This window comes from Uranotaenia lowii, chromosome 2, assembly GCF_029784155.1.
Source record: "Uranotaenia lowii strain MFRU-FL chromosome 2, ASM2978415v1, whole genome shotgun sequence".
Classification (NCBI taxonomy): domain Eukaryota; kingdom Metazoa; phylum Arthropoda; class Insecta; order Diptera; family Culicidae; genus Uranotaenia; species Uranotaenia lowii.
In genome coordinates this window covers 299,557,647-299,575,832 of record NC_073692.1, presented here as the reverse complement: position 1 = coordinate 299,575,832, position 18,186 = coordinate 299,557,647, and the positions used below count along the sequence as shown (strand labels likewise).

Sequence of the window (18,186 nt, the reverse complement as noted above, 5' to 3'; positions counted from 1 at the left end):
CAAAAGTATAAGATTTTGGTTCTATCAGCTGGAAAAGTTTCAACTAAAATTTCAAATCTTATACAGGAATTGGAATAGAAATTCAATAGAGAAACTTAGTATCCGATAGCACAAATTTAAGCATTCTATTTATTTTTTTCAAAATTGATAATTGGAAAGAGGGTGCATAAATTAATTTTGCATTATTTATACTTAAACTTATCCTTTTGAAGTAAGCATTCTAAACTGTCCACTTTTTTATTTTATTTCCAGCAAAGCTCAGGAAACTATGAATTTCGAATTATGTTCAATGTATTTTTCACTTATTTAGATTTTTTTTTTTAATTTCAATGATATCTGATTTTTACACGGATATAGTATAGCCTGGTTAAAATTCTGGAGTGTTTATTAAAAATATCTGTTATTTAATTTAAGTTAACATGAAGCTTTCTATGAATTGCATATTTATAAAGTTCCCCACAAATAATGTAAGTTTTCAGTTATCTTGTAATTTTACATGACGTTTGTACTAAATGAAAATGTGAAATGTTTTTTTTTTATAATTTTAAATCTTCTTTCTCCAAAAACTTAGAATTAACTTAGAAGATTCCGTAACATTTTTATAATGTGAAGGAAAAAAATATAAAAATCAAACCTAATGTTTGATCAGCTGGAACCTCCTAAAATATATTACTCTGTCAATAACTGAAAAAATGCGATGTATTTTTTATTGTAGGTTAAGCATTCCAGATTCCCGAATTTTTTTGGACAAGCTCAGGTTTTCAAAGTAAAGCAATGAACGGTTGCCAGAATATTGTTAAAAAAAGTCCGCTCAAATGCGGAAAAAAATCCATGTTCATTCAAGGGGGCCCTCTTAACTTATATTACAGTGACACTATTAGAGATATTGTTTCAGTGGGTCCCCTTCGGTGTAATAATTTGTATTTTCTAGTTTTGTTTTCCTTGATGTTGGTAATATTTAACGTTTTTCTCCTTCAGGGGGCCCTGGAGTAATTGCCCCCATTACCCCCCCCCCCCCCCCCCTTTCCTTCATCCGGCGTCGATGCTGATTATAATACGGTAAAAACTTACCGAAATACCTTTTATATTTATCGAACAAACTGTAAAAATTTCATTGACTTGGCGCTTGAATTAACGAGCATCCGGTAATTTTTAATTTTTAATCGAAAATTTGGTTTTGCACGTTAATTTTTTTTAATGAACTTACGCAGCTAATTTTTACCAAACAAGGGGTTATTTTTTTTTTCGAGCACAGGGTGAATGTTCGTTAATGTTTGCTTATTGTGTGGCAGTGTTTGCCGAAAAGTTCAAAAGATTTGATATTTATAATGAATATCAGAGATTTTTGAAGAAAAGCGTTTGATACTTTTGTGCAACATCGTTGCAATCAGAAACTGACGTTACAGTTTGCTTGGAGCTTTTTACCGAAAAATTAACACTTGAAGAAACCTACGAAATTCGGCAATTCAATGACCTATGTGAAAAATTTATCGATTATTATCAAAAATGTCGTTATTAGAAAACCTATTAGGTAAAATTAATTACCGGACTCGTAAATCGTGCAATTTGAGTCGGAACAGGCTGTGAAATACTTTAGAACTTGAACCTCAGTTGTGTTGATTACGGTTTAAGTGGCACCTCACAATCAAATTCCAAAATAGGCAGTCAAAATAATAATATGCTTTCAATGGAAAAACCCGAAGCCCCCCCCTCCTTGAATTAGATAAAATCGAAATTTTTTTTAACAGATTTCGAGCGAGCATATCAAACAAACTAACAGAGTTCAAATCAACAACCGGAAAACGGAGCGATGTAACAAACAAAAACGTTCAACGCATTCGCACGAGGCTACGAACAGGTTACACAAAAATGTGTAGATTCGCGCACTGGCTAACACCAATTTTCTGACACTTCGCTGTTTCGGTTTAGATTCCTTATTTTCGAATTGAATATACATACACACTAAAAAAAATAAATCAAACACTTAGGTTCTATCAAATTTCAATTACACACTTTTAGGAAGATTTCCCAGCGAATTATTGAGATAGAATGATAAATTGAATTAGTTGTTAAGGGTTCAGGGGATTATTGTATCATGTAATGAAAAATCTTTTTTTTTTTGTTTATTCAGCTAAGAAAAGAAATATGAATGATTTTATTACGTCGAAACTGAGGCGTGAGGTGGCCTCATTTTCACAAAATGAAATAAATGGATTTAAACATTAAAGTTAATCTATCCGAGGTATGTTTTCACCAAAGATGTCTTTGTCTATTTCTATACCCATCATTTCATCTTACGGAAGTTGGACTCATATTTGAAATTTTTTAAACACGGCTAAAATTTTAAATTGCACTGTTGAAATCATTTCTCCACAAAATAAAATTTCGCTGACGGAATGTTTGAGTAAAGATCAATCTATAAGTCATATTGAAAAATGAAAATTACCTCATACCTTTTTTTGAGTAATTTTACACGGAAATTTTCCTAAATTGCGCCCGTACGTGTAAGTCCATTAGTTACAGCTTCCGGTCTAAATCACACAAGAAGCTTCTGGACATGCGATTTGGTACAATCGCACACTGAAGAAGCTTTTACATAGGGACATAACATGGGCACGAAACCGGTGGAAAAAATGTTGAAACATTATAATAATAAAAGCTTCTTTTCGAATTCTTAAAGAATTTTCAACTTTCTGTTAATTTCCGTTGCGATTACCGTTGAGAAATCAAACATGAGCTGAATTTAATTCACAAAATGAGACTTGGTTTTTTGTTATCCTCAAACTGGATTTTAAGTTCCATTCCTTGAGCGTGCAGCAAACAAAATTTCACCGCACTCCATTTCTCGTTCGTAAAATTTTGTAAACAAAAATCTGCGAACTGTCACCACAAAAAGGAACTAAGCCATAGCGAATCCAGCCATGATCTGCTAGAAAAAAAGTCATATATTCCAAATCTTGAAGAATGGAAACAAATCAGTAGTTCCTCAATTCTTCAATAAAGCGTAGATACAAAACAAATCAGAAAGAAAATTCGATAGTATTTGAATAAACAATAGACTTTTAAAATACAAATTCAGAGTTAGCACTCAATCACAGCAATTAGTATGAAAATCTGGAAGAGGTTTCAAAGTAAAAAATCGAAATAATCGATCTCGACAATTGAGATTCTTAAACTTGAGTAATAATTCAAAATAACAATTCATTTTAGAAACTCAGACAAAGAATTTGTAAAAAAAAATCAGATTCAAAAGGATTACAATTAAAGGACATCGGTATCGTAATTTTGGTTTAGGACTGAGAATAAGAATTCACAATAAAAATTTAGCATCATGAATTATAAACTCAGAACTAGAATTCAACATAAAAAATTATAATAACTTTTGATTCGAAGTCAGAACATGAAAATTCAGAACAACAAATCAATAGTTCTCGCGTGAGGTTTCATTACGTCATATGAAACATCTTTAGAACTCACAGAAAACTGCTGCAAAAGTTATCAAAACAACTTTAACATTTGTATTTCGCATATAGAATATGTTGTAGACTACAAATATTCTAAATGGAAAAAATTGCGACTAGTTTATATCAGATTTTATTTTTTTTTGTAATAAAACTGTTTGTGTACATTTTGTTTCATATGAGGTAATAAAAGCAAGGGTGAGAATTTTGATTGGAATTCATTTTCATATCACAAAAAAGCTAAATTGAATTAAAAAAAAATTAAAAATTGGAATTGAAAAAAAAAACAAAAAGTTAAAATTGCCGTTCACTAATAAAATTCGAATTATTTCAAAATAAACCACCAATCACAAAAAATTAAGATTTGGTATCAAATGTTAAAAATACTTCAAACAGCTGGAATTTGTTATTCAACAAAAATTACCAACCAAATTCAAAATTTGCGTTTTGAAACAGATCTTACTAACTTAGAACCGAAAATTAAAAACTTTGATATTATAATTAAATAAATTTAGACAACCAAAAACAAAGCCATGTTATTAGCTTCGAGATCTGGTTCCAATATTTAGAATCGATAAATCATAAGTCGATTCAAAGACTTACAGTATTTAGAATACCAAACAAGACTATAACAGTTCAAATGTGAATTACAAAAAAGGAGAACAAGTTCAAGTGCATAGAAAGGATCCAAGTAAAAATAAAGGAGATAGAAATTATCAGTTTAATTTGCTGTTTAAGATCCTAGAAAAGTACCTTAATGTTTATGTGTTTTCAAACTGTTTTCTACTTTCGACAGATAAAATGAAGATTCCAATTAGTGAAATTTGGTTTTTATTTAACAATTTATAATAAGTTAAATTTGGAATTTAAAATTCCTGAGAATATATTATTTTCTGAAGGCTTCTGCTGATGGAAAGGGGATCTTCACTTAGTTCTTCGAAAAAAAATGATCAGGAACCTATCTAAGTGGTGAATATCGAAGAAAAAAGACAACAGAAACATTTAACATATCTAGGAAGCTCCCAACAACTCTGAATTTGTAAGTTTATTTGAGTTGAAATTTCATAGATAAATTTCATTTCGATTTTACCCCTTTTCCGAATAGAAACGGTGGTGACTAAGAATGTGAAATATTTTTATTTTAACAAGACATTGGCAGCAGAAATTTGTCAATAATATTAGTTTTTTAAGTTTCATTTAACTAAAAACAATTTTTATTTCGTTTTTGCTACAAATTCAATTTCATTTAATTCCAATACTGTTCGGAGGATGGAAAAAATAATATTACCAACCATATGATCGGAACAGCTTTATTTGCAAAATTTTTCCTCTCATACACAGTCACAAAAAATGGTAAGGATAAGAAAAACCATGTGAGCACTATTTTATTCTCAACTACCACCACACACAAGAAGCCACTTCGCCACAACTGACACAAACAAAAACATGAAAGAAAAGCGCCAGCAAGTAACGTCGACGGTAATGTCTAGGTCTAGCTCTCTACGGTGTGGTAGTAGTGCTTTCACGAAGGGTGGTTATCGATTTTCTCACCCTGAATTTCGAGCACCAGACATAAAAACATCGGGAAAACCACAACGATGGTGTGTCGGCGGGCGGCAGCATTAGGAGAAATGCAATTTCTCTTTCTCGCCGCGCCTCGGTCCAACGAGTTTTGGAGCTGATGTTGTTTTCTAGATTTTTTTTCTCTGAAACCTGCTCGGGAAAATTCCAAAGGAGTATGGGTGAGGATGACTCATCGTCGTCTTCTTCTTCGTTAGTCGGTGTCATAAGGATACACCTAGTTCATACTGGTGGCCATCGGCACTAGTTTCGTTGGAAATATTCCTTCTAACGGAAAATATGGCAGAAAATCCCATTGCAGCACTTTTGGCTCCCCCCATGCCAAAGCGAAATCCGATAATTTCAAACAAAATTTATGATAGCAGGGAAATCCGGTTCACTGGGCGAAATGGGATAGGAACATCCTGTCGGTATTCACTAGCAAACTCGAAGCCCTTCTGGTCTGGTAATGAAGTTTTGATGCACTTCCCGGTACCTTACGGTGCTGGGGCATAATTGAACAAGGAACAAGGAAGTACTTCTGGATGGGAATCATAAAAATATCAGTTCTATGGTTGGATATTCTTTGGTGCTGTTTGTTTGCAAAAAGCTAAAGGAACAAAGACCGAAGTTTTCTAGTGGAAGTTCCTGTGAAGACAACAAAGCATTTATACCGGTTCATTAACCCATGATGGAGGTCTTTAGTTCAATTCTGCAGTAAATATTTATTATAACGTATGAATGATTACTATAAGTTATAGTAATCATTCATGCGTGATTATAAATAGTCTATAAGTACAACAATAGTTCGTGAACAGCAAACATGACCAAAGTAGAAGATTCTTCTGATTCTGATTGACAATTTCATTAGGCCTGGCAGGACAAAATGCTCGAAAAAAGCAGAATAGCTCAATTGACAAAATACCAAACCACATGTTGACAGTTTTTGGTTACCAATAAATAAATTCGATGTTATCATAATAAAACACGAAGTAAGCTTATATGAATTACTACACCAAAAATGTGTTTCTGAACAAAATATTGAAACATAAAAAAAACATTATCAAGAATTACAAAGGGAACAACATTTTTTGTGTGGACAACAAATGGAAGGATACTTTTAAGGTTCAATCAACAAGCTTTTGTCCCTTTATGTATGTTTCAAAGACTAGCTTTGACAATTAGAAATAAAGGTAAGCCAATTTCGCCAACTATGGAAATTGTTTGTATGTCAGCGAATCTATATATTCAAATATCCACGGAAAGAGTTGTATTAGTAAGGAAGGGTTCATAGATCAGAATCCATTTTGGTAAATGGTGCGATAGTTTTTCTTACACTTTCTATGCCCCCAGAATCCTAGATATTTCCTAATAAAACTCCAATTTATATCTTTGAGGCAGTGAAAAAAAATTAAAGCTTTCGGGAAGACAAAAGTATTACAAAATTACAACTATTTTATTTTCAAAAACATTATTTGAACATTTTTTTCAAGCAAACTTTTAGCTGTTATTCCTGTTTTCGTTATAATACATTTTCAAAAAACAGCTTTTCAGGATGAAGAATAGATCATACTTCAAAGTATACTTAAAACTAAATATTCCCAATAAGAGCCGTGTCAAATAAAGAAATAACAAAAAAAAAAACGAAATATTCCCCAACAAAGTTAGGCGAATGAATAACCTGATCCTTGTTATTTTGGTTAACCAATTTAAATATATTTTCAGTTGTTATAATTGAAAAAAGTCGTTTTGGAAATTCATTAATGTGATTCTACTCTTTGCGGTATTGAAAAAAAAATCTGGTCGAAAACTTAAAATTGTTTTGACTTATGCTTTTTAAATATGTTTTCCATAATCTTTCCCACAAGATTACGGGCTGGAAAAATCTGAATTAAATATCAAGAACCCGACAAAATCCAGGCATTTTAATTAAAAACAATTCAACCAAAAATCCTGGCAATACCCGGGCAAATTTAGCCAAACTCACGAATACTGCAACAAAAATTAAAAATAATTAAACATGAAACATTATTTTGCTCATCGGAACACAAAAGCATATATAGAATTGCATATATAGTTTCCAAATCGTTCATACAAAATTGCCAAAAAAGTTTTGATTTTGAACGCATAATTTGATAATTTTTAAAACTCAATTTGTGTTCTTCGGTTGATTGAATCCGAGCAAAACTGGGTTTATTTTGAAGAAATCCGGGCAGTCGAACCGGACATTTCAAAAATTTTGTAGTAGGGGAAGAGGGGGCATAATGCCCACGTTAAGAAGAAAGCCTTGTTTTAGAATACATTTGAAAAGATTAACTTTAATTTTCGATTGTGTTTGGAAGTTTGGTTTATTTTTTGTCTAAATCTGATAGTAAGAATAACTGGAAGGTCAAAAAAGGCCACAAATTTAATGAAGTTTAAAGAGTAGGTTGAAAACTGGATTTCAGATTCAGTAGGGGCATAATGCGCATATGTGTGTACCCAATCGCGCCGTTTAACGTTTAATAAGTGTTTGTTGATCCAAGTGCCTCCGAAAGTGTTTTCCAGGTAAAAACACTTCTTTTCTACTTCACAGATGGAAAAATGTATTGCTACGCGCAGTGCTGCCAGATATACTGAAATTCTTGTGAATAGTTAATTAAATCTATATGAAATTTAGGAATTTTAAATATATTCGTTTATATTCAAGTTATGTTTTACAATACAACTTATAAATATCTTTAAAATTTTTGTGATGAAACTGCATATAAATTTAAACAAATATGAAACATGCTTAAAGATAAACGGACATGGCGCGTTTTGCCCTACCTAGACATGTTTATTGAAACTCGTTCAAAATAACAGAAAAAATAATTGAATAAGGTAATTTTTTGTTTTGTGATGATTTTCAAGACCAATGTTCATCATTGTAACAGATGTCAGGTATTTTTTTTTTGTCGATAGATGCCGTAATTCCTTAAGAAAGTCAAGGCACAAATTGCAAGGAATATGGCTTGAAAAGTATTTTTGGATTTTTTCAAGGATTTATCGCATATTTGATGCTAATTTTTTGTACAAAAGGTTTCTACTGTTAATTAGTAGGGAATAGCATACCGAATTCTTAAAATAAGTGTATATCTAGCTAGATATCGCAGTGGGGCGTTTTGCCCACACTGGGCATTATACCCCCAGTTCCCCTAAATGCTCGGGCAAGTCCGGATAAAACTGGGCAATCTGGCACGTTTATTTTAAAAATATCTAAAATTCTCTTTGGCTTGAGATTTCTTTAACATTTTAATTTTCTGTACTTCCTGCAAATGGAAAAAAATAATCAAAAGAAAATTTTTGTATGGGAGAGTGGGGAATCATGGGCCACTTTTTTTCGTTGTTCTATTACTTCTTTATTATAAAAGATAAAATGAAAATAAAAAATGATATGGTTTTCTATATTTTCAAGGTATAAAAAGGTTTTTTTTTTAATTTTTAATAAGTTATTTTCTCCAAATTCTGACTGTTTGAAAAAAAGCTATATTTTTTGGATTTTGAAAAATGGTGGTGAATCGTGGGCCACCAAATCCAAATTAACCAAATAACATGCAAAGTTTATGAGTTGACCCAAAACTGTGATTTCCTAATTCCAAAAGAGAGCTGTGAATGATCGCATAGATTCCAAAACCTGGCTCGCGAACGTTTTGGTAAAATTTCTTATACAGGATGGACAAAATACTTTTCTAACTCTTCATTTGGCATAAGAAAACTTTGCAGATAGGTCAAACGTATTTTAAGTTCTGAATGTGCATGAAAACATAAAAATATAGGTGATTCAAGATGTGTGGCACACGATTCCCCACAAGCTGTGATTTGCAAATTGGTTGCGTTTGTGTGACTTATTGATGTTTCATCAAAAATTCCTTTTCCACATGAAAGATCATGACAAAACTAAGATCATAAGCGTATGAGCATATTTTTCTTATGCACTTTAGGTTCCCCATCGATAAAATTAGCGGGTGTTTTTTTAATTATGTAAGTAAATTTTTCTAACTTTTTTTAGCTTGATAAATAAAAGAAGCATATGATGCATATTTCAGTCAACAACATATAGGAATATATGCTCACGCAAAGCGACGACGATGACAGTTGCTTTGAGATTTTTATTTCAACACACATCTGAGATATTAAAAGTGGCCCACGTTTCCCCATGGCCCACGATACCCCACTCTCCCCTACATTTTTTTCTAAAAAGACAAAACAACTCGCGGTCTTCAAGAAAGTTAATTATTGATTAGAAACTTTCATTTTGCTTTGTAATGTTGTACAATTTTACATTCCCATTAAAAGTGTACAAATTATTTGAAATGAATTTTTACCTATTTCAAAAATTTTATTTCAAAAATTATTCTTCATAACATAGGAAATTGAATTCAAGTTTCATATTTTTATCTGAACTCTGTGTCAAGGTTGCTGAAATCACAGAAAATTCTGTAATTTCACAGAATTTTTAGCGAATTTTCATCACAGAATCTGTGTCTCAGAACACAGAATGTTGGAAAAACTCACAGATTTCACAGATTTTTTTAATTTTAAATGGATTTAAAAAATGATAAATTTTTTTCCTATTATAAAATTTAGATTTTTTACTTTGAATAAAAAAAGTATGATAAGATTGGTAATTTTAATTGATTTTACCCAACTTAAATGTAAAAAAGATGAATGAAAATAGCATCACAAAAAACCATCACAGAATTTTCCGGTTAAATCACAGAAAGTCAGATTTTTTTTGTTCTCAAAAACACAGATTTTTCATGTGGCAAGCTTGCTCTGTGTATATACAAATATTGTTGAATGATAAGTTCCGAAACATTTGAAATTTCAATAGAGGTACATACAAGAATAGATACTTCAACAGATTGAACCTCCAGACATTTTGGTACAATTTCATAGATAAGATTTAGAAGAAAAAAAATACTATGTAAAAATTCTTGTCAGTTTTAAATATTGTCTTTCATTTCCAGGATAAGCCTTTTAATGTCCTGTTTTCCGCAATTGGAAGTTTCAAATAACGTTTCAAATTTTTTTTATCAGAAGAAAATCCTTTCTAAACTTAAATATGTTCACCGTTTAGCTATATCTAGCTGATAAACTGTTCAAACTTAAATAATAACACTGTTTTTGTTGAAAACCCAAACCTTATTCACTCTCTTCATTTCATTTTATCAAAGCATATTTTGTACACATTATGTTAAAAAAAACGTTGTTTTTCTCTTTCTGTTTTATTATTAAACTAAGGAGAATAACTTGAAAATATTCTACCATCAAAGAAAATACGACACTTTAACTAACTAAAAAGAAATTAAATTCGTAGCAGTTACGCTAGTAATTATTAGTATAGGTTAAGCATTCCAGATTGCCTGAATTAACCCGGGCTTTCGGTTGACCGGATTTTGCAAAAATCTGCCCGAATGTTACTCGGATTTATGCACATAACAAAAAAAAAACTTTGAAAGACTTCTGCTTAGTTTAGATTTTTTTTTGGGCCCAAAACAAATTTTCTAGCGTTATACTATCACTTAAATATACAAGGTCATATTTTGGGAAGCTTGAAATATTATTTGAACACTGCTTATGTGCTTGGATAAAAAATTTGAATTTTTTATGTTTTTTTTGGTTTAAATTCATTTAATTTTTTTTAAATCATGCTCAAATATTGCGTTTTTTTGTTTATTTGGAAAACTTAAAATCAAATGTCCTGTTTTGGTCAATTTTTTATGAAGAAAATGCCCTAAATTTCACGGTTCATATTCTTGTGAAATAATATGGAATGCTCAGTATAAGTAACTGAATTAAAGTTTTTTTTTTGTTTTTTTTACGAATGACGAATAGAACAATAAAAAATGTAGAATACGAGTAACGAAAATTTGATCGTGTTTTTGGTTAGCAACAATCGCGTTTTAATAGTTCTTGTATGTACAGAAGTACGAGTAAGGTTCTCAATTATTTAGTAGTATGGCTGTTTCTCGAGATAGTTTCTAATTGGTCCGATTAAAAAAAAAGCATTAGCCACATTCCACCGTCACGTGAAATCCCTTTTCCGGACTTTCAGAACTGTTATCATTGTATGAGTCAACTAATTTCCTTGAAAATAAAAAAATAGTAGCAAACGATCGCAAATTGAATTTCTATCAAAATGAATATAATGTGGTCATTTAAAAATTCAAGTTTTTTTTTTGTTGTTGTGATCGATTACATTTGTGACGTGAATTCACGCTAGAATTGACAATTTTTGACTTCAGTACATACCACTTCGATTTCCTGTTCTCTCTGTGGAAATAGGATATTGGTGTCTTCAAATAAGTTGTAGAGAAAATAATCACGCACAATTTGATGTTCATATCCTCTCGATTGAACGAAAATGAACAAAGTTATGCCTCTTTAAAGTTGTGACGTGAATCCACTCAGTTTCAACAAAACAGGGTAGTTACTGAATTCACGTCACGAAAGGGATATTTTGTTATTCCGACTTGTACAATCATAAATTTTCAGTATCTTTTCATAACTTTTTGCTTATTTTGACTGGCACTTGAATAACAACATATCGAGGAATCATACGTCAAAATTACTACTGATTCTCACAGTCTTTATTTAGAGATTCACAAAGGAAAATAATTTTAATTTTTTTATTCAAATATAACGAACAAATAAAAAATTGAACTAAATTATGTTCGATTTGTAAAAATCCGACCATCTAGAGGGTCAGAACAGCTTTAGAGCATGTTTCCCTTTTAAAATTTTACAAAAAATTAAATTTTGTGACGTCAATTCACTCATTCGCGCTGTTGTAACTCAGCTAGATTCCAACCGATTTCTATAAAATTTTACGTTTCAGAATCGTTTTATCATTTTCAAAGAAGATCTTATTTTTTATTGCTGTACAATGTTAAAGTTTTCCCGTAAAATAAAAAAAAAACTTTATTTTGTGACGCGAAATAATTAATTTGCGACTGTTTTGTTCACTTTTTCAAAGAACCTCATTGGATATAAAAAAAAAATCTTTTTCCCACACAATGAAGCAGTATTTGTTGGCTTTAAAACGTATTAAAAAAAATTATAAAGAAAATCAATCCATATATTTTATTGAATAATTTTGTAAAAGTTGTCAAGAATTACACTTTTTCAAACCAAAAAATTTATTATGAAAACTATATAAAGCATGTAAAAACATTTTTTTTCTCTTTTTTTGTTGGTTTTGTGTGATTTGAATTATTAAAACTTCTGACAAGTTTAAGATTTTTCGATACGCCACCGGATAATAATGGAATGGAATGTGTCATCAGATAGTGGCTCCAGAGAGTAAAACCGAGATAGTGGAACAGGCTATCCGTATGTTCATATATCCAGGTTTCACTCTCTGGAGCCACTGTCTGAAGTTACTGTTTCACCAGAAAGAACAAAAAATCAAGCAACTAGAACAACCTGCAGGATGTGGAAAAGATAATAGAATCATTCATAATGAAGTTCCATTAGTTTGACACTAACAATTTTGACTTTCTAAAAAAGCTAGGTGGTTAACTCTAAACTTGATTACCGTTAAAATTAAGGGTGGTTTAACCGGTATTACTGTTTAAATTGGTTTATCATGAAGAACTGGTCAAACTGAACTTTTTCAGTATGTCGAAATAACGGTTTCTGGAAGGTGAAAAAACTTTATTTTTGTTCCTTTTTCTACTCTGAATCAGTAAGAAAAATAGCAGCACAAACTACAAAAGGCATTCAAGGCAATAAAACATTGATAAAATACAACTTTTCATCCCAATTCACTGGAGTTGTCACGAAAATTCGTTCAGCTATGAAAAAAAAATGCGACGAAAAAATTTTCATTATGCGGTCTGCGGATGCAACTATACACAGTTCGCTGAAATAGTCCCATTTTATAATGCTGAAGTTCACGAGTTGAAGGTCCCGTTTCGATGGATTTGAAGCTCTAAAGCATAATTTTGTAAGAAATAGTTTAAGAAAGATAAAATGCTGTAACTCAAGCCTTTAAACATGTATGTAAGTAGGCTTCATAATAATCAGTAATCACTAATGCGAATTTAACTATTTTCAGTGATATTAATCAACAATCGAGTTTTTTTTAAATACTTCGACTGAAATACGAAAAGGGCTTTCTATAATTTGGTCCGGTTGAACAATGAAACTGTTAAACAGAGAGTGGCTTCAGAGAGTGGCTCCAGAGACTGGCTCCAGCGAGTGAAATCCAGATAAACGAGCATGCGGATGGAATAAAATATCCTAGCAACCAGAAAGAAAAAACCTGTAGGATGTGGAAAAGTTGACTACATAGTTCTAGCTGAAGTTTCGGATTTGGTTAATCCATTGTGGTTTTTTATCACAATATGAATAGCTATACAGAATTTCTCATTGAGTACTGCTATTTTTGCGGTTCGATTAACCCGTAAGCGCCGTGAAAATTGAATTTATTTAAATAAACTTACAAAGTAGAATTTCAAAAATAAAAATTGTATTGTAGATTGGGTAGATTGAAGCGAACATGCCTGTAAAAGAAAAAGGCGTGCAGATATTGAAATATGAGCTTATGTTTTAGACAGCCTTAGATTAGGTGTTTGAATTTTTAAAATAAGTCGTTTTCTTATTCAGATGGATAGAATGTTGTATCTTTTGGGCTCTGTCGAGAAATAAAACTCGAGAAAAACTAATTTTATCATATAGAAAATAAACTTTCGAAAGAAAATGTTCCAATACCCTATAATGGAAAACCTAACATTCATGAATACCTTTGCAAAGTTCAAAAGTGATGCATTCAATCCTGATTTAGTACGAAAAGTTTTACAATTTTACATCTTAAACACTAGAAGTGAATTGAAATATGAAAAAAATCAAGCAACGGGTTATAATTTTTTCTTAAGTTTTGTTTAACACATTTTTTGAAAATGTAGGCCATAAACCTAGCTTTCAACACAATCAAGTTTCAATCATTTTTCTCCATGAAAGTGTTATTTTCTCTCTTATTTTATGGCTAAAGGTCTGAGCCATAAGGTTTCAAAAATCCAACGTAAGTGTTTTTATTTATTTGTTTCGTTTATACTCGTTTTAACACCTTTACGTCATTATCCGGTACAACTGTGTTCAATGTTTACTCTTGGGCTTGAATTTATGAACATCGGCTCGGTGAGCAACTGACTTGCTAACTGAGCGATATTACAAGCCACATAAGCTAGTTTGTAATGCAGAAACTGGACTGGAAAAACTTTAAAATTATATACCTAATAGGTATTCGATAATCTTAAAAACCTCATCGAAAGTTTCTTACTCGAAAGCAATTCCCAAATATTCCCTACATATGACTTTTACAGAGTTTCATTTCATTTAGTTGGCATTTGATTTTATATGAACGCTTTAGAGTATTTTGTGGATGAATTATAGTGTCAGATGAAATTGATTGATCAAACATAAAACTCCATTCAAAAACTAATCTTCATTTCTTTTTAAAGATTTTTTTTTCATTTTAAATCGAATGGCATTTATTTTTCCTTTCAGGTCCTTTATGCAAATAATTGTTGAGTTGTTGCCTCGATTTTTCATAGGCGAGATGGAATAATTTTCTTAAAGAATGATTGTATTGCAACAATATTTTTGACTTTGTATTTACAACAACTTGCCTTGAATAAATAACTCTCGGATCTGGCAACAAGAAAATCCATAAATATTTGTTTTTTTTGTTGTAACATTCCTTACTAACTTTTTCAGCACAATCATTTAATTTTTTATCTTCAACAGTTTTGTTGATGTTTTAAGTCAAATTTGCAATTTCCCATATTTTGATGATTTAAGTCAATATTGCAAAAAAAACGGCCAGCGATTAAAAACTAATCACTGCTTTCTTATGGCATTTTTACTAACTGTAGAATTAAAAGAGTCATTTGGAAATCGGCTTAAAAACTTCAATTTTTTCGACGTCAAGCTTCAGTAATCGTTTTGAAGAGCACCATTTTTTTCTTAATACCAAACATCAAAGTTCCTGTCGCAGTTGCAAATTACTAGTATGATTCACCTCCGTCGTCTGTCTGCAAATCGCTTCACAAGTTTCAAACATCTTCATTACCGTTTTTTCTTTTTTTTTCTTATTTTCAAATGAGCAATCTCATGGCAGACATCGCATAAGGGCACTCAAACTTATCTCCATCAGAAGTGAGCCGAGAAATCGTGCTTCCATAAGGGTTGTTGCAATTACCTACTGCTCATAGCCATGGAGAAAAAGGACGTCGCAGCTGCTGGCTGCAGTCCTAAGTATGGCTCTTTGTGACGTCTAAAATTGCAGTGCAGCAGCATCCCTTACTTCGGTTTGGAGTGCATATCGCAGAATGGGGGGATAAGATTCATCCCTCCATTCCAGGTCCTACTCGTTCAGGACCAACCGACGACGACCGACGGTGTCTTGCAGCTTGGAAAGTCATTTATCATTCGTCCCACACAGAAAATGAAATCGATCATTAGATTGGTTCGTGATGTTGACTTTTTATTGTATAAAGACTGTAAAGCTGTTATTTGAAAACTTTCCGTTTATTTGAAACTCAAGAAAAATGAAAATTTACAAATTCTGTTTTAAGGTCTAAACAATTTTTTTAGATTTATTTTCAAGATAAAAAAAATATTGCGACTGAATTTTGTTGGCCTTTTCATTTACAAAGTCGCAATTCCGAGCCCGAAAAGGGCGTGATGAGGGTCCGATTTATTCATTTTTTTTTTGTTAACATGAATTACTATAAAAAATTGATCCATTCCATAAACGCCAGGCAGTCCGATATAAGTTTCAATTCACCAGGGCCAGAGATGTTAGAATTTATAAATACCTGTCTGTCAAAGTTTTCACTCGACTCCAAAATGATGACTCTTCAGGGAAAACTCTGAAGTCTGAGAAATTTATCCTGATACCGTATACTGGATTCCTTGTTCAAGTCCTGCTGTGCTTTGGCACAACATTGGTAGCACTTGGCTCGTGGGGCAAGGATGAATCATACGAATTGAGCAGGAGAAAAAAAAAACGATTGTCCTGCTGACGACTTTTGTCGACAGCCTAATGATCCTGCAATGAGAAGGAGAGAAAATTCTCTCACACGATGTTTTTTTTTTTATGTTCACACAATATTCCTGAGGAAAAAATGATGAATCACAACTTTTGACATTTCAATTCCCTTGTACGAATTTGCAAATCACTTTTTTTTAATTCACTTATATTATTCCATAAAAATGTTCCCAATTCGTTGATTTTTCATAGCATTTTTCCACAACAGGCGACGTAATCTGTACTTCAGGAAAATCCAATATGGCCGCCAGTCGATTTTCACCACAGACGGAAATCAAATATGGAACCCCGTTTTCACTGTTCACCATGTACATGACCTTTATCAAGAGCTGGTACTTGAAAATTTATTGTACACTACAGAAATGTGATTTTCCTTTTTTTTTATCATTTCCATAAGCAAATTAGAAACATTTACACAACTAATAAACACTTACTTCTTTTGGATTTATCACTCGAAATCACTTTTTGGCCCTCGTTAATGCTCACTTAGCATCCTTTTGATCACCACTTGTGAAACTAAACGATTTTCCAATCCCTGAAACAGCCCCTTAAAACACTGGGTCTTCAAATTTCACAAAAACGACGCTTTTTCTAAATTTTCCACAATCGAAAGAAAGAAAAACCAAAAAAGGGAACAGCCCTTCAGAGCCTTCTCCAATTGAATCCACACGCTCTAGGGGGGGGACAAACACAATTTCTAATCTTTCGCGCTATCACTTAGAATTCCATTCCGCCCGAGCTTTAGTACGAAACTAAACGGAAACTTTGCTGCTGTGAAGCTCTCGAGCTCCGTGGAGTGTATGTTTTTGTTGTTTTTGTCAATTGCCTACTACCAACGACAAAAAAAATCGGCGAAGAATTCCGAAACTTCGGGTCACTATATCGTCGTCGTCGTCGTCGTCGTCGTCGTTGCCGGATCGAACATCACCCATCCGTGGGCATGCGCCGTGCCCCGGAATGTCAGGTACCGATGAATTCCAATGGCAGCAGCAGCAGTCCCTCGGTTGTTATCGATTTACCAATACTATTGGCCACCCCAGGAGCAATCTACTTGACAGCAAAAGTTGTTAATGTTTAAGTTTAGATTTTTTGAATGTTTTGTCCAAATAAGAAGATACGTAAAAAAAAATATTTAAATTTTCACGAAGCAAATTTTGCAATTCCAACATTGGACATGGAAATAAAGAAAATATTTTTTTTTAAACTGTTAAAAACTAGAAAACTCACGCAGAACTAACTGAGAATGACGTATGTGTAGTAACTTAGTACACAGTAGAGCTGTATGGCAGGGGCAAGAAAAATACTGTCACTGAGATACTGGTGAATGTCGTACAAGGCGACTTATCCAGTCATTCTCAGATACGTTTCAGCTCACATTTCTGTCTATAGGAAATCAATGAGGTTGTATGTGGAAAAGGTAGAAAAAGGGCAAGGTAATGCAGAGTCCAGGATCGTTTTAAGTTCCAAATCTAGCGCCGGTATAAGAAAATATCATTCAGATGTGATTAAAAACAACGACTAAAATAAAATAAAACTTAAATTTAGATAAACAGTATTTCTCTGGAAAACATTTACAGAAAGAATACAACCATTCGATTTAGCTCAAATTTGGCATAAATTATAGTAATTGCATAAAGAATTATGCCGGAAAGTTTGGTTGTGATCTGAATCAGAGGAGAAAGCTTCATAGAAATATTGAGAAAAAGCTGTGATCCGAATCAAATGCGCAAGTTTAAGCACCAGTGCACAGTGATCCAAAAGGGCAAGAAGTGGAGCTTTTTTCCTAGCGCCTTTGTCTTTCCATTAGCTCTAAAGTGTTTTCAGAACATTTGTTTCTTTAAAAATGCTTCATAACTTGGAAACATCAATAATTAGTCAAAGTCTTTTATGGAAAAATTGAAAATTCTAACTTTATTGTTGCAAGAGATAGAGCTTTATTTTGTTCAACAAAGTTGTAGAATACGCAAAAATATGAAACTTTGTTGAAAACATGAAAACTGTATCTCTGTGCAGAGCAGAGTTATAGAGGTTTTTTTTAAGTTATTTTGAAGTTTCTTTAAAGTAGTTTTTCAACTTTAGCTATTG

The 18,186-nt window shown here is 32.2% G+C and overlaps 1 protein-coding gene across 5 annotated transcripts in view; it reads right to left on the bottom strand.

The window, feature by feature from the left end:
* The window catches only part of LOC129749089 (kinesin-like protein unc-104), a 212,100-nt gene that overhangs the window by 100,012 nt on the left and 93,902 nt on the right, over nt 1-18,186 (bottom strand). For 2 of the 5 annotated variants that reach the window (XM_055743948.1, XM_055743949.1), the window contains exon 1: nt 16,536-16,859. The exons of 1 other annotated variant lie outside the window; for it this stretch is intronic. The gene's annotated coding sequence lies outside the window, so the exon portion shown is untranslated. Of the gene's footprint in view, nt 1-15,868; nt 16,164-16,535; nt 16,861-18,186 lie in introns of those variants that run through there. 2 more of the 5 variants (XM_055743945.1, XM_055743947.1) reach the window with 2 other exon arrangements.